At 37.1% G+C, this 25,652-nt stretch overlaps 1 long non-coding RNA gene across 1 annotated transcript in view; it reads right to left on the bottom strand.

The window, feature by feature from the left end:
- LOC135971660 (uncharacterized) overlaps positions 1-25,652 on the bottom strand; it is a 517,266-nt gene that overhangs the window by 336,840 nt on the left and 154,774 nt on the right. The window contains exon 2 of the long non-coding RNA XR_010587910.2: positions 17,815-17,936. This is a non-coding gene — a long non-coding RNA (uncharacterized lncRNA). The remainder of the gene's footprint in view (positions 1-17,814; positions 17,937-25,652) is intronic.

Genomic DNA, 25,652 nt, shown 5'->3' on the forward strand with positions numbered 1-25,652 from the left:
AGTAGCTATGTCTTTATTACCCTTTGTTGTTCCCACCAAGCCTAGCTCAGTGATTTCACTGTAGGAGTCTAACACTGAATAAATGTTTGCTTGAATTACTGAATGTTAAACAAAAATATTGAAACAGACAACAAAACAGTCCCAGTATCAAAACAAAGGTGCTGGGAGCTTTTGAGAAAAACATTCCCCTTCTGAGACACCATTTTCTCCTCCTTGCTTAAATACACTGGGCCTTTGATGATATTTGACATCATTTCCTAGCACTGATTCACTGGCTCTGGGAGGGAAGGGTGAATCTCTTCTCTCCCACTGTTTCTTAGCAATGATAAAAGCAAGCCATTTCTATCATTTTTGGAAATGGAACAGAGATGCTTTACTTCCAGCTGCTTATTAGACATATAAATCAACACCAACAATCAATTGTACATCCTCACTTTGCTGTTAAGATCACTAATAGAATACAGTTGGCTCATACTATTAGCAGTCAAGGGTCATGCATAAATCTAACAGTAACCGGGAACTGCTTAATTCCAAAATCACATTTTTAAAGATGCATCAGAAAGAAGCTATTGTAACTCTTCATGCACCAAACTGGATCGGTTCTACTTTCGTAAATCCCTAATAGCATTTCTTCAATCGTTAGTACACTCCTATTTGCATGTGTAGTGAGGCATATAATGTCTAATGATAATTTGGGTGATCATGGTGTTATAATGCAATAGCATTTTAAAAGTAAAAGTTCACATGTATGAGAGGAATTTTCTGTCTCTAGACAACTGAAAGATTATTCAAAGGTCTAACTGCTTTTTCACATACGTAATTCCAGCCACCAAAATTGATACCTTGGAGGGAAGTGTTGAAGAGTGGTTACATGTGTGGTCTGTGGAGTTAGACTACATAGGATTAAATCCAAGGTTTACTATTTATGTGATCTTGGAAAGTCAGCCTCTTTTACCTCGATTTCCTCAACCCTAAAAAGAAATACTATTCAATCATAAAACAGAATGAAATCCTGTCATCTGTGGCAACATGAAGGAACCTGGAGGTAACTGTGTTAGTGAAATAAGCCAGACACAGAAAGACAAAACCACATGATCTCACTCTTATGTGGAATCTTAAAAAGTTGATTTCATAGACAGAGAGAGAATAATGGTTACCAGTGGTTGAGGAGGAAAAGCAGGAAGGAATACCAGGAGAGGTTGGCCAACTGGTACAAAGCTACAGTTAGACAGGAGAAATAAGTTTTGGTGTTCTATTACACAGTAGGGTGACTATAGCAAATAACAATGTAGTGTATATTTCAAGGTAGTGAGAAGATTTTGAATGTTGTCATCACAAAGAAATAAATGTTTATAGTGATGGGTATAATAATCACTCTGATTTGATTATTATACTATGTATACATGCATTGAAACATCACATTGTACCCCAAAATATGTACAATTATGTTTTAGTTATAAACACATACATTAAATTTAAAAATAGTACTGACATTTATTTGTTGCTTTGTGGTTAAAAATCAGATTAAAAATAAATAAAAATAAAAACAGGGTGAAAAGAATCAAAAATAAAAACATAAATATGAAACATTGATAAGTAAAACAGTCATGTAGGTGACTTTCTAACCAGAGAGACATCTCATGTTTTATTGAAGAAAAATAGACATCACATAAAACTCACTATTTTAACCATTTAAAATAGTACAATTCAGTAGCTTTTAGTGCATTCACAATGTTGTATAACCATTGCCATTACCTAATTTTAGAGCATTTTCATCTCCTCTAAAAGGAACCTCACACCCATTGAGTAGACAGGCAGTCACTCTTCATTCCCCCATATCCCAGCCCCCTGGCAACCAGGAATCTGCTTTCCGTCTCTGGATTTGCATATTCTGGACTTTTCATATAAATGGAATGGTACGAGAGAGAGTCAAGTAAATTCATTAAGCAGAAGTATTAGCATATATCTAGAGTTTTGAAGATAAATACCCAAAGAATTAGAAATAATTAAAAGGGTTTCTTCTGGGGATGGGGGTGGAACTCAGGATAGAGAGCGGCAGCATGAAAAGGTGCTTTTCACTGAAAGTTCTTTAGTGTTCAGCATGTGTGTATAGTGCTTTGATAATTTATTTTTCTTTCAAAAAGAAATTCTGTTTTTAAAAATGAGGATAATATTAGTATTTAATCAGGTTGTTAGAAGGTTGAGTGACATAGTGGACATAACACCTGTGAAATAGTTGGCTCAGTGCCTGACGCACGGGAGATATTTGATAAATGTTAATTATTAGTATTATTATTACCACTAATAATCAGGTTATCAGTGTTATAGAGCAATGGAAGCAGAGCCATTTTGGGGTCAGATCCCAGGGCACTTTGAAAATGAACAGTGCAGTACTGTGTATTTTATAGACATACCACTAATATAATATCAAAATAGTTCTTTAAATATAATTCTTAAGTTTCCTTCAGTCTTTTAGATGATTAAATTTTGATTGAGAAGAAAAAAGTCTTTAAAACTGAAACCTTAACGGAGATCTGCTACTTAAGTGTCATGCTGCCTGGTGAGTCATTGTTCAACCAGGTGGAGGGAAAGGTACTCTGGGCAGCCAACAATACATGGCAGGAGGATGGCGTTGAGCTTCTGACCAAACAAAGGTCATAAGCAGAGATGTCTCTTTTCTCATTGTGACTTTCTATAGAAGTTAACACGTCAACACACCTTATTTTGGAACATGCTTTATCAATTCCACCAACTAAATGTTAACCGACAAAGTGACAGGTGAGGGGCATCACGCTGAAATGAGGCTAACTGCCAGCACTAAAGTACTGCTTATCACAACCCAAATCTATGCTATGAGTGGCAGGTGGGTTGAAGATGCTCGGAACTATAATAGACCTTGGTAACAGTATTAGTCAGTTTTCACATTGCTATAGAATACCATCTGAGACTGGCTAATTTATAAAGGAAAGAGGTTTAATTGACTCACAGTTCTGCATGGCTGGGGAGTCCTCTTACAAGAAATTTACAATCATGGTGGAAGGCGAAGGGGAAGCAGATACCTTCTTCACAAGATGGCAGGAGGGAGTGAGGAAGTGAAGGGGGAAGAGCCGCCCCCCCCCCAACCCCCCTTATAAAACCATCAGCTCTCTTGAGAACTCAATCACTATCACGAGAATAGCATGGGGGAAACCACCACCGTGATCCAATCACCTCCCAGCTGGTCCCTCCCTCAACACCTGGGGATTACAATTCAAGATGAGATTTGGATGGGGACACAGAGCCAAATCATATCAGTAACCAACCCTCCAACTCTTAAATCCATTCTACCACATAATTTCCAACACTCTGCCCAGAAAACCAAGTAGTTGCTGAGGAATATGCTGCAAGCAATAGAAGTAGTCACAAGCAGGGAAGACAAAAGCTTTAAGGATTCCCTAAATAACAGGTCTCTTCTGGGAGACAAGGAGCTGTAGGTATTACTTAGAAAAGACTTCAAGCCTCTGTAACTTGAGACACAGCACCGGAAAAAAACAGAGCATGCTCCGGGGTTAAAATCCCAGCTCTGTCCCTTACCTTAGTTGAGTGTCTATTAGGTGAGGCTATTGAGAATCCAATGTCATAATATTTGTGAGGATTCATTATAATAATAATAACCCTTGGAAAGTACTTAGTTCTATGTCCAATAGTAAGTGCTCATTAAAAGTTATTATGTTTAACACTAGAAATATTTCTAATCAAAGCCACATACTCATTGAGGGAAGTATTCTTTTGACACAAACTGGACTGTTCATGTCACAATTGCAGAAAAATTACACTCTGTCAAATAGTTTTTACCTTAGTACAGTTGAAGCCATTGGGAGAGAGAAACCTGAAAGTAGCCTCACTTCTTCCTATTGAGCTTAAGAGAGCGTTCAATGCTCCCTGATGAGCTAAGATTGGAATCTTTTTCCACTTCTAGGATTCTTACAGTACCTGTGTATGAGTCAGTTCTAGAAAAGAACAAACAAAACAATCACCTACTTACCTTGGACGGTATCCAGACAGGAAGTCAATAAGGCAGTCTGCATGATTTGGGAAATATAAAGTCATCGCTGGTATGTTTCTTTATAGGTATTATCCTCATTTGAAATATTGGTTTCAGTTGCTCTTGTGAAACCTATTGGCTTTTAGCATATTTCTCCTCTCAGATCTGTTACTGGGCATGAGTCTACATTGTTCCATAAAATCTCAAAGCGGGAAAGGATGTTAAAGAATTTCTAGTTAAGCCTCTTTATGTTACAGATGAGGAAACTGAGGCATGAAGAGATTAAATGAGTTCTCCAATATCAAGATTAGAATATAAGCCTCTGGAATTCCAGTGCTAGTTCTTTTTTCTCTGTCATAAAGCTCTCATTTATTAGAGATGGAAATCGAGCACAGGAAGATTGATTTTAGCCAAAGCACAAAAGAACTAAATGCTTTGCTAGTTATTAGCATCCAGAATTACTGATTCTTGGTTAGTGTTCTAACTACAGAGTAAAACTCTATTCCTAGCTACCAAAAGCAAGCAATTTAATAGCAAACTATGCTGAAATGGTTATGGTCACTGTTTACTCTCAACCACCATAGGATGCCAGGTAATACTAGCATGCTAATTAATCCTGCCCATCTGGCCAATGCAGTCTTCATAATTTATAATCCAAAGCCTTTGGGCACAAAGACCTATTAACATGCTAATATACCTTCTCATTCTAGCTGCTTTTCAATTAGTAATTATCTATAGACTGAGCCAAGGAGAGGCAATTTTTCCAAGTGATTAGCACGTTGGAAATCACGGTCAGCCTGGTTGCTGATTAACATTCTTTAGTTTTGGCAGTTAGCATTTCTCATTCCAGCAAATTACTCTAGTGGGTTCAGTTGGCAGCTTGGGGCCATGGAAACCCAAACCTATTCAATGGCCAATGACTATTTCAAGAAAATATAATTATTACATTTTAGATATCAGAACTTGATTCACTTGACAAAATATATGAAAACATTTGTTTCAGCTCTCAAAAACATTCTGGGGACAATTACAAAAATGTGAATATAAATGTATATTAGACAATATTGTTGAGTTATTTATCATCTAAGGTGTGACAATGATATTATGGTATATAAGTCAGATGTTAAAGTATTTACAGGTGGAGGTTCATGGTATCTGCAACTTACGTTCAAATGGTGCCGCCACAAATTAGATAAATTGAAAGAAACTGTGGCAAAATGTTAAACATGTTTTCGTTTCAAATAGATCTATTACTTTACCTTCACAAGGAAAGGTTTGTACAATAAATGTTCATTTACAGAAAACTATATATTATATATGCCTAAAACACCATATATATAACCAATATTTGGATCAAGTGTCACTCCTTTAGTTTGTCAATGTTTTTCTCCCCTTCTCTCTGAATTGTTAAAAAAATAGGATTTCAAATGAAAAAAATTCAAAACATTCTAAACATATATAATGGCTTCTACATCTTAATATCTGTTGGGCTATAGAGATATCTAAGAAGACAACAATGTTCCCGCCACCAAAGTGTACAGCTGTAGTACATATTCTGATCATGCCATCCCAGCCTTCAGCTGCTTCAAAAATGCCCACTGACACAGATGTGAATGTTTCAGAGGCATCTACCAAGTAGCCACCTAGGCCACTCATAACACCTATTATGCTTTTACTTCAGAATCACCTTCACTTTTATTTGGTGTTAGTCACTCAGGATCAAACAGCAACATGCTTGAAAGCATGGCTTCATACAGCTATAAACATAACCAACTTTATATTCTCTTTTAAAATTCTTTTGAAAACAACATAATTAACTGATTTGAATATAGTGGCAGAGTAATAATGGCACTGAATCTAATCTACTTGCCATAAAAATAAAAGATGTGGATGAGCAGACAAGTATTCCAAATATATTAAACCCCACAGCCCCCAAACAACCATAAGGAGCTTTTATCAAATGTGTTAAAGATGTAATCCCGAACTAAAAGCAACCACTGAGCGATGATTCAAGTAGCAAACATTCATTGAAACATCAGAGTACCATAGTTGACATTTCCATGTGCATTATGAATCCTCCTAATATCTCTTGCTGTTGATAAGACAAGCATGAAGTCATGTCAGTGCAATACAATGTTGTAGCTATTTTGAAAACAGCCCATTTCTCATTTAATAGCAAATTAATCAGGCCTAGACACTTTTCAGAGGACTAAATGTCAATAAATAAAATGTAAAATGTCACATTATATATTCATCTGCACCTTTGATGACACTAATTTCTATCCTTTATTTTTTCCTAAAGGAAACTAATTACTAGTAAAGAATTGAGAAATGCATTGTTCTATATTAAAGAAATAGATTTAACAATAATGCCAAGTACTCTATAATTACCTCTATAAAGTTAGAAATTATATACATTTCATTAAGGATGAACTACAAACCCTCATTATAGCCAGTTGTTGGTATACTCAATGCCAACACACACATGAAAATATGCACACACACAAACACATGCACATACATACACACACACAGAGAGAGAGAGAGAAACACACACATACTCTAGCCATTTGCAGTTGATTCCAATTTTAAATAGAAATGATGACCTACCCCCTTCCCTCCTCCAAAATAGACCTAGGTTAATGGAAAAGTCAAAATATATAGAATTCCAAAAATATTGTGTCAACATTTAACTAAATGGAATTTAAAAAAAAAAAAAAAAGAAACACCACAAAGGTTCTAACCTAAGTCATGCCTGACCTAATAAAATAATAATTAAACCAAATGGGGGGAAAATGTGATTTTTTTTTCTTTGATGTTCATGCAAATCTGTACTTCTAAGAGAATTCTTAGTCTTATAGAACTTTATGTTTATGAATTCTTTTGGTATCAGAAATGAGCTCAAAAAGAACAAGGTTAATCAGGACGGAGAATGAAGTATGTGAAAAGAAACTGGAAACAGAGGAGTACAAAATTGGTGAACTCAAGAGAATTGCAGGTCAGTGATTTTTAACATTTAATCCTTTTTATTTTTTAGCACAGAATAATATTCTGACAAATCAAGTGAATGCAAAGATCCAAGATCCATTTTCTTGGATAGGATTTTTATCTCCTGCATTTTCTGAATGATTTCCATTGCTTCTCCTTGCAAAGATCTTCTTTAAAACAAAGCAATCCTCTAAGTTTAAGATGAAATCTCTCAGTATTAAATGCTAATTTATTAGATGGTTGTAAAACTGCAATACCATCAACTCCAGCAATAATGAATCCCCATGGTCTCTCAGTTCACACAGAACTTGACATATAATCTGAAAAAATGAAGAAACATAATCAAATGTCATTGTTAATGACATTCAATTATTCCACCTGTGACCTGAGCTATTATGACTGTTGCCTTACAATTGCAGCTCATCCAGTGGGAAAGCCAACTTCAAACATTATCATATCTTAAAGGTCACTCAGAAAGTATGCAATTATAACAAAATTTTGTGATAGTTATGAAAATGAATTCTTTTTTTATTCTTAGCTCCAGATAATATTTGTTCTTTTAAAAATAAGCCATAGAATATGAGTTAAAGTATTATATTTACAGTATATTTTCCATCTCTCATACATTTTTTAAAAGAAATCAAGAACAAATTTTCCCTGTCCTTTGTCCAACAATTTTTTCTCTTTTCTATGCAGCAGCTGTCATCAGTGACTTTAATCTCCATGGGACCTGCTAGGCATTTGCAGGTACAGAGTCAATTCGTTCCCCACTTCTTGCCCTGCCTCTCACTCCTCTCTTCCCTCTGTGTTCTTGAACTTGGCATGGACATACTCTTAGGCCTCTGGATCACTTCCAATAATAAGGAAAAAAAGAGCAGTGAGTAAAAAAGCAGTTCCCTGTTTTTCATTAGCCTAAACAAAAGAAATTTCCTGATTTTTACTAGTCTAAATCCAAGCTTTACATATAAAAATAAGCAAAACTTGAAAATAAGCTCTACCATTTAATTATATTTAGATCCTCATAACTTCCATTTGTTGAGAGCTTTCCACATGATAAGTACTGTGTTAGGTACTTTACACACATCTCATTTATCTGCTTCTTTCTTTCTCTTGGTTTGATTTTCACATGCAAAAATGCTCACTCGAAGTTACTGTCCATTGAGGAATTGATAAGAAAGAGAGAAATATTAGGATTTCCATGTCCAAATAACCTTAGCATCAATTATTGCAAAACCGTCACTGGTACTTATATATTTGGCTAAGAATTCAAAGGGGGAAAGGGGTGGGAATAGCAGAAGCAGAAGAAGCCCAGGAGTTTCTGGGCCTCCTCTGAGTCCCAAATTACAGGACAGAACAGGAAGAACTCTCGCCATGGTGAGGAGGTTGTAAAGCAAATCTAAACTGCAATGTTGGTCACAGAAGGAAAAGGAACAGATTAGACCAATGACAGATACTGAGTGATGAAGCCTCAGTAGGAAGTTAGAAGAACAAGAGAACTCAGGGTCCTGGAGAAGTGGGAACTGCAGGAGGGGCCCAGATTTGTTCTTCGTACAGAATGTCAAGGCCTGCTGCAGGATTTTATCTGCTTTTTTGAAATAGTTTGACTGTTTTCCCCAATGAGTTGACTGAACTGAGCAATTATTTTATTATAGAGATGATGAGACAGTTACTGTTAGAATGAGATAGGAATTTTGGCACCTTATTTCCAGAAAAGCAGCACTAACTCTTTAAAAAAATTGTTTTTCATTTGAGAAAGATTAAAAGTAATATATATCGACAAACACAAATGTTAACATAATACTGATGAAAAATAAATTATGTATGCTTTTTTGTACATTCAAAGCACAGAAGAAAATAATGCTATATATTGTTTATAAATGCATTTATATGTATATAAAAGTATTGAAATTGACTGGAGTGACTTCTTTTTTTCTCCAACATTAACTTTTTAACAATGTTTATTTAGCAAAACAATTGTTCAACTTTAGTCAACTATGTTTCTGCGGCTGGGATCCAGGGAAGGAGGTAAGTAATTGGTTAAATTGTTGTCAGAAATTATTTAGAAAAAGCATCAATAGATAAATATTTTTCTCTTGAGTGTTTTCTTACACATGTGATCCAGTATTCTTTTTTTCTTTTTCCAGTTTATATTCTTGCTTTACCTCCACCTACGAATGATCATAGAATTAGACTCATCAAATGATTAGAATGAGTCCAACTTTCAGGAGAAAGTGATGACTTTCATTCTATTTAACCCTTTTCCAGTGGTTTAGCAAAATCAGACAGATAGACATTGTCCTCTTTCATGTAATTATAACTTGCAACAAGTAGTAGCAGGTAATATGGTGACATAAGCAAATTTATGATACTGTTTACCTATTCCCATTATCTATAACTAAAATTTTTAGTTTAAGCCCAATTAAAAGTAGCATGATTGAACTGTTGATGAGTCAAATTTTACCTGATCTATAAATTAAAATACCTATAAAACATTTTTATGCATAGATTGCTGTAAAGAAATAAAAACAGTGTTCGATATCCTTGGTAGGCCAAGGTTCTATACAAACACACAAAGAAAGCAGTATTTCTAGACATAACTCTTTTAAAAGGGGAGCTTTTTGTTTTTAATGTGTGGGGGATGGGGGTAGTTTTTCAGTTCCACTGGACAAATCAATCAAAACATGCAGATTGATCTGAACACGGAGTCATAGCCTGAATCCAGCATCCATTCTGTGATGCAGAGGAAATTTCTACATTTGTTAAACTACTCTGCCACAGCGTCTTATCTTTCTCAGAGCATCTCTCAGCATCATCACAATCCATCAAAAAAAGTACAGTGACTACATAAATGAAAGTAGCCATTCGAATGGACTATTTCAGAGAGCAATGCCTTGAGGAAAGAACTGTTTGCATTATACACGGCCTTACACTCAGTGGCCTCCCCAGGCCACAAAGGGAAGATGGGTGTTCCTGGTCACAGGAACAGTTTATGAGGCTCCGTACTATAAAGAGACATCTCCAGGGCCTTGTGTATGTACATTGGGAAACTTTGAGATATTTTATGTTACAACATACATATTTCATGTGATAATAAAATAGCTTATTTGTTTCAAAGTATCTTTTTATCCTTGCTTATATAACCAAACAGCTTGATGCTATTGGCTAAATTTTCAAAACTTACTATTCACAGTAGCAGCGGGAACATGCCCAACTTCCACAGATATATAAATCCGATTCGAGAAGCTAAGGACACATTCAGGATGAGTAATGTGACATCCATCTGGGAACACAATGTTGAGGATCGAGGAAACTTTTTAAGGCCCAGTGAGTTTCCTTAGTTTCATATTGTTTCTACAGGGAGATATTATTTTTTTATTTCCAAAAATGGTTAAATTACAAGCCAAAAACTATTCAGTAAATTGAACATACCAACATAAAAAAGCAAGGGACCCTTTGGACAATAGGCAGAAGTAGCACTAAACTAGTAAGGTGAATGGACAAAGTGTTGAAAAATCAGATCTTCAAATAAAAATTTACTTGAATGGCACCAAATGGCATTTTACTACACGACCAATGTAGGCTACTTAAAGACTTGCCAGATCATCTTCATGCTATCCGTTACTGACAGTGCAGTTATTAGTCGGCAGAAACTCCTACTGTAAATTATTTTCTAGAACTAGCATGAGAAAGTCCTAGAGAAATGAGAGTCAATGTTGAGTCTTACAGGATCCCGAAGATTGAAATGTAAATAGTGGGTTGAATATCAAGCAGCACATTATTTCACAGCCAAAATATGACAAGGAAGTGAACTTACGCATCTGTCTTGCCTTGCTTTATTCTAAAGGTAGCCCAAAATGATGTTTAAAAAGAAATGTTCCTGAGTTATAGTGTTGAGTGGATCACTTAAGACAGTGTATTATAAGAAAAGAATAAGAATCTCAAATATTGTTCTATACTATTTGGAGAAAATTGCTTAAGATATTATTAGAGTAACTGCTTAATCAAAATATTTACCCACTTTGATCTGAGGCTATGTCTTCATAATCCAAAAGATTTGAGAATTTGAATTAAGTTTGGTAATTACTAGTTTAATCTACATAGCAATCAAAATTTATAACTCAAACTCTTAGGCTAATTTTTACTACATTAATCATATTAAGATAACAAATAACAGGTCTATTCATTTTCCTTTGGGAAAGACAATTTTATTCTAATATGTGTTCTTGGCCTAGCCTTTTTATGTAAATAATATAAATAAATAATATTTTTATTGATTTTCTATGAATGCTTTCTCAGTTTTTTTTTAGTTTTTATCTAATTATATGGTACAATAATATCTGTTAGCATTGATCTAGGTGAGATGTTTTAAATGAAGCTCACTTACCATTTGATAGATGAACATTCAATAGTGTCATCAAAGCTACAAGAACTTTTAAATTGAAAGAAATAAACTTTTATCCTAATTTTCCATTTGTCATAAACTTTAGGTGGTTAGTGTCTTTCATAGTCTGACATTATTGCACATTACAGGACAATGGAAATGGCTATTTTGCTTTAAAACTGTCCCCTAATCTAAGTTGAGCATTGCTTTATTCCACTTACTGAGTATCTCTGTTTAACTATATTTTTTATTTACATTCCTCTTTGATAGCCAAAAGGCACTATGGGAAATAATTTCAGTCACTGTTTCTTGTATCTTTTTTGTTGTTGTTGTTTATAGTTACTTGAGAAAAATACAAAAATATAAGTCAGGTCAAATTATTCCCTGTTTAAAAATCCTCTCACCACTTCTTGTCTCACTCAGACAAAAAAACCAAACTGCTTACAATGGTCTATAGGGTCCTTTACAACTGTCCTACTCTCTCTATCCTGACCCCCCAACTCCTCTGACCTCATCTCCTACCACCATCCCTTTGGACCCTTTTTGTGGTCTGGAAAGATGCCAAATACATCCTGCCTTAAAGTCTCTGTCTGTGCTGCTCTGTCTGCTGTACGGAGACTAGACCACAAAGAAGCAAGGTAGAAACAGAAAGCAGAAGCGGTGATACTGGAATAATTCAGGTGAAAGATGATGGAACCAGGATGGTAGTGGTGGAAGTGGTAAGAATGGGAAGAAGATAATTGTTCTTTTTATTGTTACTGTTATTTCTAATAATTGTTATTTTTCTTCTTTGAACTTGTCTTTTTTTTTCTTGAGTTGTATTTTATTTTATTATTATACTTTAAGTTCTAGGGTACATGTGCATAACATGCAGGTTTGTTACATATGTATACTTGTGCCATGTTGCTGTGCTGCACCCATCAACTCGTCAGCACCCATCAACTCGTCATTTACATCAGGTATAACTCCCAATGCAATCCCTCCCCCCTCCCCCCTCCCCATGATAGGTCCCGGTGTGTGATGTTCCCCTTCCCGAGTCCAAGTGATCTCATTGTTCAGTTCCCACCTATGAGGGAGAACATGCGGTGTTTGGTTTTCTGTTCTTGTGATAGTTTGCTAAGAATGATGGTTTCCAGCTGCATCCATGTCCCTACAAAGGACTCAAACTCATCCTTTTTGATGGCTGCATAGTATTCCATGGTGTATATGTGCCACATTTGCTTAATCCAGTCTGTCACTGATGGACATTTGGGTTGATTCCAAGTCTTTGCTATTGTGAATAGTGCCGCAATAAACATACGTGTGCATGTGTCTTTATAGCAGCATGATTTATAATCCTTTGGGTATATACCCAGTAATGGGATGGCTGGGCCATATGGTACATCTAGTTCTAGATCCTTGAGGAATCGCCATACTGTTTTCCATAATGGTTGAACTAGTTTACAATCCCACCAACAGTGTAAAAGTGTTCCTATTTCTCCACATCCTCTCCAGCACCTGTTGTTTCCTGACTTTTTAATGATCGCCATTCTAACTGGTGTGAGATGGTATCTCATTGTGGTTTTGATTTGCATTTCTCTGATGGCCAGTGATGATGAGCATTTTCTCATGTGTCTGTTGGCTGTATGAATGTCTTCTTTTGAGAAATGTCTGTTCATATCCTTTGCCCACTTTTTGATGGGGTTGTTTGTTTTTTTCTTGTAAATTTGTTTGAGTTCTTTGTAGGTTCTGGATATTAGCCCTTTGTCAGATGAGTAGATTGCAAACATTTTCTCCCATTCTGTAGGTTGCCTGTTCACTCTGATGGTAGTTTCTTTTGCAGTGCAGAAGCTCTTTAGTTTAATGAGATCCCATTTGCCAATTTTGGCTTTTGCTGCCGTTGCTTTTGGTGTTTTAGACATGAAGTCTTTGCCCATGCCTATGTCCTGAATGGTACTACCTAGGTTTTCCTCTAGGGTTTTTATGGTATTAGGTCTAATATTTAAGTCTCTAATCCATCTTGAATTAATTTTCGTATAAGGAGTAAGGAAAGGATCCAGTTTCAGCTTTCTACTTATGGCTAGCCAATTTTCCCAGCACCATTTATTAAATAGGGAATCCTTTCCCCATTTCTTGTTTCTCTCAGGTTTGTCAAAGATCAGATGGCTGTAGATGTGTGGTATTATTTCTGAGGACTCGGTTCTGTTCCATTGGTCTATATCTCTGTTTTGGTACCAGTACCATGCTGTTTTGGTTACTGTAGCCTTGAAGTATAGTTTGAAATCAGGTAGCATGATGCCTCCAGCTTTGTTCTTTTGACTTAGGATTGTCTTGGAGATGCAGGCTCTTTTTTGGTTCCATATGAACTTTAAAGCAGTTTTTTCCAATTCTGTGAAGAAACTCGTTGGTAGCTTGATGGGGATGGCATTGAATCTATAAATAACCTTGGGCAGTATGGCCATTTTCACGATATTGATTCTTCCTATCCATGAGCATGGTATGTTCTTCCATTTGTTTGTGTCCTCTTTTATTTCACTGAGCAGTGGTTTGTAGTTCTCCTTGAAGAAGTCCTTTACATCCCTTGTAAGTTGGATTCCTAGGTATTTTATTCTCTTTGAAGCAATTGTGAATGGAAGTTCATTCATGATTTGGCTCTCTGTTTGTCTGTTACTGGTGTATAAGAATGCTTGTGATTTTTGCACATTAATTTTTAAAATTTAACAAAATTAACATTTTTAAAGAAAAATACTGATAACAACTCCAAGATATATTTGAGTGGAATCTAACAGAAGCTAATGGCCATTTGAAGGAGGTGGAGGAGGGACAGTCCTTTAAAAAGGTTTTCAAGATTTGGTTTGAGCAGCAAGAATCATGCTACCCGTAATCAAAACAGGAAACGCAGAAGACATAACAAGCTTTAAGTGTTATGACATTGAATTCAGGTGCCCACAAAACAGAGCTAACCAAGCACTATCTAGACAGCAGTTGTACTTTTGGGTTGAAGAAAGTGATCTGGGTCTGAAATATAAAGTTCAGGAATCATTAACAGCAAAGTTGTTGTTAAAGCTTTGTGGTAATAACTGAAGAAGAGTGTGGACTCAGAGAAAAGGGAATGACGCCACGAAAGAAGAGCAGCCTGTATGTTGGACAACAACAAGGGGACATAAAAAGAGATGCAGAAGAGAACGGTGTCTCAAAGACTCCAGAATAAAGATGTATTAAAACTCATGACAAAACTGCAATTACTTTTGCACCAACCTAAATACTCAGGAGTACCAAACTTCATATGTACTACCACTATGTCAATTTATTTGACTCAGTGTAAGGGTCCATGCAGCTCTGAAAAAGATGTTTACAAGTGTTTTAAGTCCCTATTTAAAAACAGAACTTAGGTGTAGCAAGTTCCTTTCCATTATAAACTTGATAGACATAAAATTTGAACAAGCCTTTGATACCACCTTAGTATTTGTTTTATACTTTATATAATGCTCTTATTGTCTTATTTTAAGTGTATCCTTATAAAAGCCTTTCTGAACATTATTGGCTATATAATCTATAGTATAATGCCTGCTTTATAATTTAGATCTCCATTTCTATCCTATTAAGCCATCTGCAGTCTTCCTTAATATTCTTACCTTAAACACTGTCACTCTGAGCTTGATTCAGGTCAAGAAAGACTGTGGATGTTTCACCCGTCCAACTCTAAATGCAGAAATAGAAGTCTATGAAAACTTGCTTTGTTTTTATCTATTCCACTGTAAGGGCAAGTTCACACACTGCTGCTTTTTATTTTTTATGCATAAAAAAGTTTATTTGATATAAACTTTCTACTGAAATTTTCCTTTGACTTTAGTAGATATTTAAAACACCCTTTTTCCCAGTCAATCTGTGATTGGTGGGGTATAACAAGAGAAAAGGATGCCCTGGCAAAGAGCCTATTCTCTTATATCATAAAATATATTTATAATAAAAAAGTGATAAAATAGAACAGTTTGAGCTCTTCCCAGTCACTGAATGTTATTCCATCCATACACCTACAAAGCCTCAGTTCTCATCTGTACACCGTAAGGAAGAAATTGACAAGGTAAATTTCTCATTTTCCTAATTTAAGGTGACTGAAGCCCTAGAGTCTCCTATAATTGATGTTCATGGACATTTAGGATTTACACTCTTCAGGAAATAGACAATTCATACATTTTAACACTCAAATCAACCTTGAGTGCCCTTCTATGCCTCTATAAGTAATAACGATGTGATGATCAATTTTGCACATTTTCTTACTGGCATCTTACATGGGCTGTGAAACTTTAATAGGGGTCTATTTCTGAAAATTATGCTATGTTGCTTCAGCTATTCTGATACTCAAGGATTTGGAAAGGTGAATCATTCATTCTGTTGCTTAGAGAGATATTTACAAAGAAAAGGAATCTGAATTTCCTTCCAAATCTAAAATTTTCTTTCAAAATGTGCTTTTGTTGAACATGTTATTGCTTACCAGGTGTCCCCTAAATAATGTCTTCTTTCTTAGAGGATAATTTCAGACTAGCACATTTGCAAGTGACCAACCTTTGTATGAAGAAATTTGTTTCTGTCAGCCAACTATCTCTTCGATCAAATGCAGTTGTGTTCATTTGGCCACACAGTGTTGACTTTCTCAACTATAAAATTGTACCAAAGAATGGACTTTTGTGTCCACCTGCTTCCTTCAGCCTGAAAAAATATATATGTGTATTGCATACACAGCATTAACAGGAAAATGAAACGAATGCACTGACTCTGAAGTATGATCTGCAGACAATCAGCATCACAGAACTTGTGAGAAATGTTCATTCTTGCCCCAGCCCTCAGACCTAGTGAATCATAATATACAGGAGTGGGGCCCAACAATCTGAGGTTTAATAAACCCTCTAAGCAATTCTGATGCAAATAAAACACATGTAAAGCACATTTTTAAAAATGATAATGTAGGGGGAAGTGGAAGGTGAGTCATTTCCAACTAATTAAGTCAAAATTTCTGGGGCTGGGGCCTAGACAATTATTTGTTTTTAAAGCTCCCAGGTAATTCTAATGAACAGCCAGATTTGAGAGCCACTGCTCTAGAGACACCATGTCTCAAGTGGTGAAAACCACTCTCCAAATTACTGGTTTTGCAATTTACTAGTTCTATTTATTGAGGTGCTTATTTTATTGCCTTACTAGCTTGAGATGAGATTCTAAGTATTATTTGTATCTCGCCCCCGCAGTGCTTAGCACAATCCCATGCACACACTTTAATGAGAATAGGTTTCAATACTTGATTCACAAAGAACGATTCTACTTGGTTCTTGCATCAAACTTCTGAAATAGGCAGATTATTATTATTTTTTTAAAAATAGGGTTCACAGAGAGTAACTGGCTGACTTTCTCACAACTAATCACAGCAGAACCTTAACCACCAACCCAGATATCTTTCTATCACAAAAGTTTCTCCTTTTCTTCAACTTCCTTTTGGGATGCAATTTCCACACTGCAAGTCTTTCCACTTAAGATTATAGGACCTTCTCCTATCCCATCTCCCTACTACCACTTCAGGGCCCAAATTTATGTCTTTCAAAAGGCACCCCTAGGTTTCAACATTCTCAGCAGCTTCGGAGAGTTAGAGCTATATCCACCCTGCAGAGACATGAGGCATCATTCATTTCAAGTTGTTAAAATGCTGCAAATAAAGAACACAATCTTTACTAAGAAAATTCTCAAAAGGGAGGGAAGTAGGTAATAAAATGAACATGTCTCCGGGTTTATTAAGATTTACCACCAATAAAAGAAATCATCAAGTGGATGTGACAGTATACTTTTTTCTAAAAGAATTTTCCATGGTTTTAATCAGAGCTTTCAGATGGCTCAACACTTACTGTCATAAAAATGTGGACCCAATAAAGTTATAACCTGAGTAGCATGCAAATATTTCCCCATGAGGGCCATGCACCATCTGCAAGAAAGGCCTGTAAATAATCCTTCTTTTCCTTCCAAATCCAAACGATTATACAGTACACAAGCCTTATTTACAGATGGATCACTGTACACATTCTCATTAGAAGCTTCCGAGTGTTATTTCCTTTTTCCTAGCATCTAAATTTTGAATAATCGGTCTGCATTCCTCAGAGTGTGGGTGGGCTATGTGAAATATTTTAGGTCTTGATCAAAAGTATATTCGGGGGGCAGCCTCTGCCCTTGGACAGAACCAGCATCTGTCTCGATTATCAGTGTGCTAAAGAAGTCAATCTTAAGGCATATATTATGTTTTTTCCAGAAGCTGTACAATTCCAAAGACTTTGTAAGTTTTTTTACTGCATTCCCATAATAAAATTTAAACCTTGATAATCCAAATAGGGAACAAAGCTAAAGAAACAGGATTATGTAAGATTATATCTGCATCCTTGATTCAGATAAGAAGATACATTACCATTCAGGAGGGGGAAAATCCATGAACCTGCCAGTGAAGATGTTAATGCTGCAATGTTATATGAAGTCCTCTGGTGTCAGATCACACTCCCTCCTATGACCAAGAAAAGCCACAGCTTCTCCCTGATGGTCACCAAATAAGAAAAAGGAAGTGAGCTGGTAAACAAGCAGAAAAGGATATTACAGTAAAACTAAAATTAAAGATTTAAGACAGAAATGATAAGAAGTTGTTAACAGGATAACCCTCATGTAAGGAGCACTGAGAAGAGAAGCTAACATGAAAATGCTTCTTCATAATCAAAATGTAGAGGTTACTAATACAAGATATAGAATCAATAGCCTAAATTCTAATTGTGAATCCACTAATTTGTGTGATCTCTGATAGCTTATTTCACCTTTCTATGCCTCAGTATCTTGATCTGTGAAGTGGGGAATGGTTTCCATGAAAGACGCTTGGCACATAGCACACAGTAATATTTGCTATTATTATTCCTTGAGACCTTCTTTAGACTAAGAAGAGTATAATGTAAAACCTACAGAATAGAAATTGAAGGTGGCTCTTTTGGCTCACCCTAGCTTTAACCTTGTACTCCTAGCCATGGTAATAACAGCTTCCTCTTCAGTAATTCACACCTGTGGCCTCCTTACTTTTCATGACCATCTTCAAATATCTTCAGCTCTTTTCCTCCCTTATGCTTAATACATATGTTGCAAAGACTTTCAAGTCTAAATTATTTTAATTGTACAAGAACTCTATCCTGCAGATTATGCAAGAAAACGAATGAATTTTGCTAATGTAGGGTATAAATATCATATGTAACTTTCAAACCTATAGTAAATCAAGGGCTACTCCATCTGGAAAGACTGCCAGCAGAGATGAGCTGACTTCGCTCATATTTATTTTGTAGAAAAAGTACCCAGGTCAAAATAACTAATATTTGAGATGGACCCAAGAACTACTGAGGTTCAGGACAAGATTTAAATAGCTGGGCTACATCATGTATGTATACACCAAGGCAAGCATCTTCCAAATTCCACTGTGTTATTTATACCCAATATGTTTCCTCTTCTATAATGTTAATCTACTCAGTAAATACTTAAAAATAAAGCTTAAGAGAGGTTCCAAGATGGCTGAATAGGAAGAGCTCCAGTCTACAGCTCCCAGCATGAGCGACACAGAAGACAGGTGATTTCTGCATTTCCAACTGAGCTACCAGGTTCAACTCACTGGGGCTTGTCGGTTAGCGGGTGCAGCCCATGGAGTGCGAGCTGAAGCAGGGCAGGGCATTGCCTCACCTGGGAAGTGCAAGGGGTCAGGGAATTCCCTTTCCTAACCAAGGGAAACCATGACAGATGGTACCTGGAAAATCGGGACACTCCCACCCTAATACTGCGCTATTCCAATGGTCTTAGCAAACGGCACACCAGGAGATTATATCCCGTGCCTGGCTCAGAGGGTCCCATGCCCATGCAACATCGCTCACTGCTAGCACAGCAGTCTGAGATCAAACCGCAAGGCAGCAGTGAGGCTGGGGGAGGGGCATCTACCATTGCTGAGGGTTGAGTAGGTAAAAAAAGCCACCAGGAAGCTCGAACTGGGTGGACCCCACTGCAGCTCAAGGAGGCCTGCCTGCCTCTGTAGACTCCACCTTTAGGGGCAGGGCATAGCTGAACAAAAGGCAGCAGAAACTTCTGCAGACTTAAACATCCCTGTCTGACAGCTTTGAAGAGAGTAGTGGTTCTCCCAGCACAGAGTTTGAGATTTGAAAACAGACAGACTGCCTCTTCAAGTGGGTCCCTGACCCCTGAGTAGCCTAACTGGGAGACACCTCTCAGTAGGTGCCGACTGACACCACATACAGCTTGGTGCCTCTCTGAGACTAAGCTTCCAGAGGAAGGATCAAGCAGCAACATTTGGCGTTCTGCAATATTTGCTGTTCTGCAGCCTCCACCGGTGATACCCAGGCAAACAGGGTCGGGAGTGGACCTCCAGCAAACTCCAACAGACCTGCAGGTGACAGTCCTGACTGCTAGAAGGAAAACTAACAAACAGAAAGGACATACACACCAAAATCCCATCTGTACGTCACCATCATCAAAGACCAAAGGTAGATAAAAACACAAAGATGGGGAGAAACCAGAGCAGAAAAGCTGAAAATTCTAAAAATCACAGCGCCTCTTCTCCTCCAAAGGAATGCAGCTCCTTGCCAGCAATAGAACAAAGCTGGATGGAGAATGATTTTGACAAGTTGAGAGAAGAAGGCTTCAGACGAATGGTAATAACAAACTTCTCTGAGCTAAGGGAGGATATTTGAACCCATCACAAAGAAGCTAAAATCCTTGAAAAAAGATTAGATGAATGGCTAACTAGAATAAACAGAGTAGAGAAGACCTTAAATGACCTGACGGAGCTGAAAACCATGGCACGAGAACTACGTGACACATGCACAAGCTTCAGTAGCCAATTCAATCAAGTGGAAGAAAGGGTATCAGTGATTGAAGATCAAATGAATGAAATGAAGCGAGAAGTTTAGAGAAAAAAGAGTAAAAAGAAACAAACAAAGCCTCCAAGAAATATGGGACTATGTGAAAAGACCAAATCTATATCTGATTGGTGTACCTGAAATTGACTGGGAGAATGAAACCAAGTTGGAAAACACTTTTCAGGATATTATCCAGGAGAACTTCCCCAATCTAGAAAGGCAGGCCAATATTCAAATTCAGAAAATACAGAGAATGCCACAAACATACTCCTCGAGAAGAGCAACTCCAAGACACATAATTGTTAGATTCACCAAAGTTGAAATTAAGGAAAAAAATGTTAAGGGCAACCAGAGAGAAAGGCCGGGTTACCCACAAAGGGAAGCCTATCAGACTAACAGTGGATCTCTCAGCAGGACCTCTACAAGCAAGAAGAAAGTGGGGGCCAAAATTTGACATTCTTAAAGAAAAGAATTTTCAACCCAGAATTTCATATCCAGCCAAACTAAGCTTCATAAGTGAAGGAGAAATAAAATCCTTTACAGACAAGCAAATGCTGAGAGATTTTGGCACCACCAGCCCTGCCTTACAAGAGCTCCTGAAGGAAGCACTAAACATGGAAAGGAACAACCAGTACCAGCCACTGCAAAAACACGCCAAATTGTAAAGACCATTGATGCTAGGAAGAAACTGCATCAACTAAAGAGCAAAATAACCAGCTAACATCATAATGACAGAATAAAATTCACACATAATAATATTAACCTTAAATGTAAATGGGCTAAATGTCCCAATTAAAAGACACAGACTGGCAAATTGGATAAAGAGTCAAGACCCACCAGTTGGCTGTATTCAGGAGACCCATCTCACATGCAGAGACACACATAGGCTCAAAATAAAAGTATGGAGGAAGATCTACCAAGCAAATGAAAAACAAAAAAAACCAGGGGTTGCAATCCTAGTCACTGATAAAACACACTTTAAACCAACAAAGATCAAAAGAGACAAAGAAGGCCATTACATAATGATAAAGGGATCAATTCAACAAGATAATTATCCTAAATATATATGCACCCAATACAGGAGCACCCAGATTCATAAAGCAAGTCTTTAGAGACCTACAAAGATAGTTAGACTCCCACACAATAATAATGGGAGACTTTAACACCCCGCTGTCAACATTAGACAGATCAATGAGAAAAAAAGTTAACAAGGATATCCAGGAATTGAACTAGCTCTACACCAAGCAGACCTAACAGACATCTACAAAACTCTCCACCCCAAATCAACAGAATATACATTCTTCTCAGCACCACATCGCACTTATTCCAAAACTGACCACATAGTTGGATGTAAAGCACTCCTCAGCAAATGTAAAAGAACAGAAATTATAATGAACTGTCTCTCAGACCACAGTGCAATCAAACTAGAACTCAGGATTAAGAAACTCACTCAAAACTGCTCAACTACATGGAAACTGAACAACCTACTCCTGCATGACTACTGGGTACATAACGAATTGAAGGCAGAAATAAAGATGTTCTTTGAAACCAATGAGAACAAAGATACAACATACCAGAATTTCTGGGACACATTTAAAGCAGTGGGTAGAGGGAAATTTAAGGCACTAAATGCCCACAAGAGAAAGCAGGAGAGATCTAAAATCGACACCCTAACATCACAATTAAAAGAACTAGAAAAGCAAGAGCAAACACATTCAAAAGCTAGCATAAGGCAAGAAATAACTAAGATCAGAGCAGAACTGAAGGAGACAGAGACACAAAAAAAAACCCTTAAAAAAATTGATGAATCCAGGAGCTGGTTTTTTGAAAAGAAAAACAAAATTGATAGACCACTAGCAAGACTAATAAAGAAGAAAAGAGAGAAGAATCAAATAGATGCAATAAAAAATGATAAATGGGATGTCACCACTGACCACACAGAAATACACACTACCATCAGAGAATACTATAAACACCTCTATGCAAATAAATTAGAAAATCAAGAAGAAATGGATAAATTCCTGGATACCTACACCCTTCCAAGACTAAACCAGGAACAAGTTGAATCTTTGAGTAGACCAAAAACAGGCACTGAAATTGAGGCAATAATTAATAGCCTACCAATGAAAAAAGTCCAGGACCAGACGGATTCACAGCTGAATTCTACCAGAGGTACAAAGAGGAACTGATACCATTCTTTCTGAAACTATTCCAATCCACAGAAAAAGAGGGAATCCTCCCTAACTCATTTTGTGAGGCCAGTTTCACCCTGTTACCAAAGCCTGACAGAGACATAACACAAAAAGAGAATTTTAGACCAATATCCCTGATGAACATTGATGCAAAAATCCTCAATAAAATAGTAGCAAACTGAATTCAGCAGCACCTCCAAAAGCTTATCCACCATGATCAAGTGGGCTTCATCCCTGGGATGCAAGGCTGGTTCAACATACACAAATCAATAAACATAATCCATCATATAAACAGAACCAAAGACAAAAACCACATGATTATCTCAACAGATATAGAAAAGGCCTTCGACAAAATTCAACAGTACTTCATGCTAAAAACTCTCAATAAACTAGGTATTGATGGGATGTATCTCAAAATAATAAGAGCTATTTATGACAAACCCACAGCCAAAATCATACTGAATGGGCAAAAACTGGAAGCATGCCCTTTTAAAACTGGCACAAGACAGGGATGCCCTTTCTCACCACTCCTGTTCAACACACAGTTGGAAGTTCTGGCCAGGGCAATCAGGCAAGAGAAAGAAATAAAGAGTATTCAATCAGGAAAAGAGGAAGTCAAATTATCCCTGTTTGCAGATGACATGATTGTATATGTAGAAAACCCCATCATCTCAGCCCAAAATCTCCTTAAGCTGATAAGCAACTTCAGCAAAGTCTCAGGATACAAAATCAATGTGCAAAAATCACAAGCATTCTTATATACCAATAACAGACAGACAGCCAAATCATGAATGAACTTCCATTAACAAGTGCTTCAAAGAGAATAAAATACCTAGGAATACAACTTACAAGGGATGTGAAGGACCTCTTTAAGGAGAACTACAAACCACTGTTCAATGAAATAAAAGAGGACACAAACAAATGGAAGAACATTCCATGCTTATGGATAGGAAGAATCAATATCGTGAAAATGGCCATACTGCCCAAGGTAATTTATAGCTTCAATGCCATCCCCGTTAAGCTACCAATGACTTTCTTCACAGAATTGGAAAAAACTACTTTACAGTTCGTATGGAACCAAAAAAGAACCCGTATTGCCAAGGCAATCCTAAGCCAAAAGAACAAAGCTGGAGGCGTCATGCTACCTGACTTCAAACTATACTACAAGGCTACCGTAACCAAAACAGCATGGTACTGGTACCAAAACAGAGATATAGATCAATGGAACAGAACAGAGCCCTCAGAAATAATACCACACATCTACAGCCATCTGATCTTTGACAAACCTGACAAAAACAAGAAATGGGGAAAGGATTCCATATTTAATAAATGGTGCTGGGAAAACCGGCTAGCCATATGTAGAAAGCTGAAACTGGATCCATTGCTTACACCTTATACAAAAATTAATTCAAGATGGATTAGAGACTTAAATGTTAGACCTAAAACCATAAAAACCCTAGAAGAAAACCTAGGCAATACCATTCAGGACATAGGCATGGGCAAGGACTTCATGTCTAAAACACCAAAAGAAATGGAACCAAAAGCAAAAATAGAAAAATGGGATCTAATTAAGCTATAGAGCTTCTACACAGCAAAAGAAACCACCATCAGAGTGAACAAGCAACCTACAGAAAGGGAGAAAATTTTTACCCTCTACCCATCTGACAAAGGGCTAATATCCAGAATCTACAAAGAACTTAAACAAATTTACAAGAAAAAAATCAAAGAGTCCCATCAAAAAGTGGGCAAAGGTATGGACAGACACTTCTCAAAAGAAGACATTTATGCAGCCAACAGACACATGAAAAAATGCTCATCATCACTGGCCATCAGAGAAATGCAAATCAAAACCACAATAAGATACCATCTCACACCAGTTAGAATGGCAGTCATTAAAAAGTCAGGAAACAACAGGTGCTGGAGAGAATGTGGAGAAACAGGAACACTTTTACACTGTTGGTGGGACTGTAAACTAGTTCAACCATTGTGGAAGACAGTGTGGCGATTCCTCAAGGATCTAGAACTAGAAATACCATTTGACCCAGCCATCCCATTACTGGATATATACCCAAAGGATTATAAATCATGTTTCTATAAAAAGACACATGCACACATGTTTATTGCGGCACTATTCACAATAGCAAAGACTTGGAACTAACCCAAATGTCCATTAATCATAGACTGGATTAAGAAAATGTGGCACATAATCACCATGGAATACTATGCAGCCATAAAAAAGAATGAGTTTATGTCCTTTGTAGGGACATGGATGAAGCTGGAAATCATCATTCTGAGCAAACTATCACAAGGACAGAAAACCAAACATCGCGTGTTCTCACTCATAGGTGGGAATTGAACAATGAGAACACTTGGACACAGGCTGGGGAACATCACACACCAGGGCCTGTCAAGGAGTTGGGGGAGCGGGGAGGGATAGCATTGGGAGATATACCTAATGTAAATGACGAGTTAATGGGTACAGTACACCAACATGTCACATGTATACATATGTAACAAACCTGCACGTTGTGCACATGTACCCTAGAACTTAAAGTATAATAAAAATAAATAAATACAAATAAAAATAAAGCTTAGTATAAACTTGATATATGGTCTAATCAACTCTCTTCAATCTGACCAAAATCAATATGTTTTAAAGCCAAGATTCTGGCCATGTTTAAGAATTGGTGCTACCGGCAGGGCGCGGTGGCTCACGCCTGTAATCCCAGCACTTTGGGAGGCTGAGGCGGGCAGATCATGAGGTCAGGAGATCGAGACCATCCTGGCTAACACAGTGAAACCCCGTCTCTACTAAAAAATGCAAAACATTAGCCGGGCGTGGTGGCTGGCGCCCGTAGTCCCAGCTACTTGGGAGGCTGAAGCAGGAGAATGGCGTGAACCTGGGAGGCGGAGCTTGCAGTGAGCCGAGATCGCGCCACTGCACCCCAGCTTGGGCAGCAGAGCAAGACTCCGTCTCAAAAAAAAAAAAAAAAAAAAAAATTGGTGCTACCTATTTCTTTCTAAAACTAATATTCATGGTCCTGTGTATTAGCTAAGCTTCTTCCAAAACGTTTGTGTATCTATCATGAAATAAAAAACAACCAACTATTTATTTAGGCAACTTCCCGATGTCTTTTTCAGTGCTGAATTGATAATTAATCTGA

The sequence above is a fragment of the Macaca fascicularis genome, chromosome 7 (genome assembly GCF_037993035.2).
Source record: "Macaca fascicularis isolate 582-1 chromosome 7, T2T-MFA8v1.1".
Taxonomy (NCBI): domain Eukaryota; kingdom Metazoa; phylum Chordata; class Mammalia; order Primates; family Cercopithecidae; genus Macaca; species Macaca fascicularis.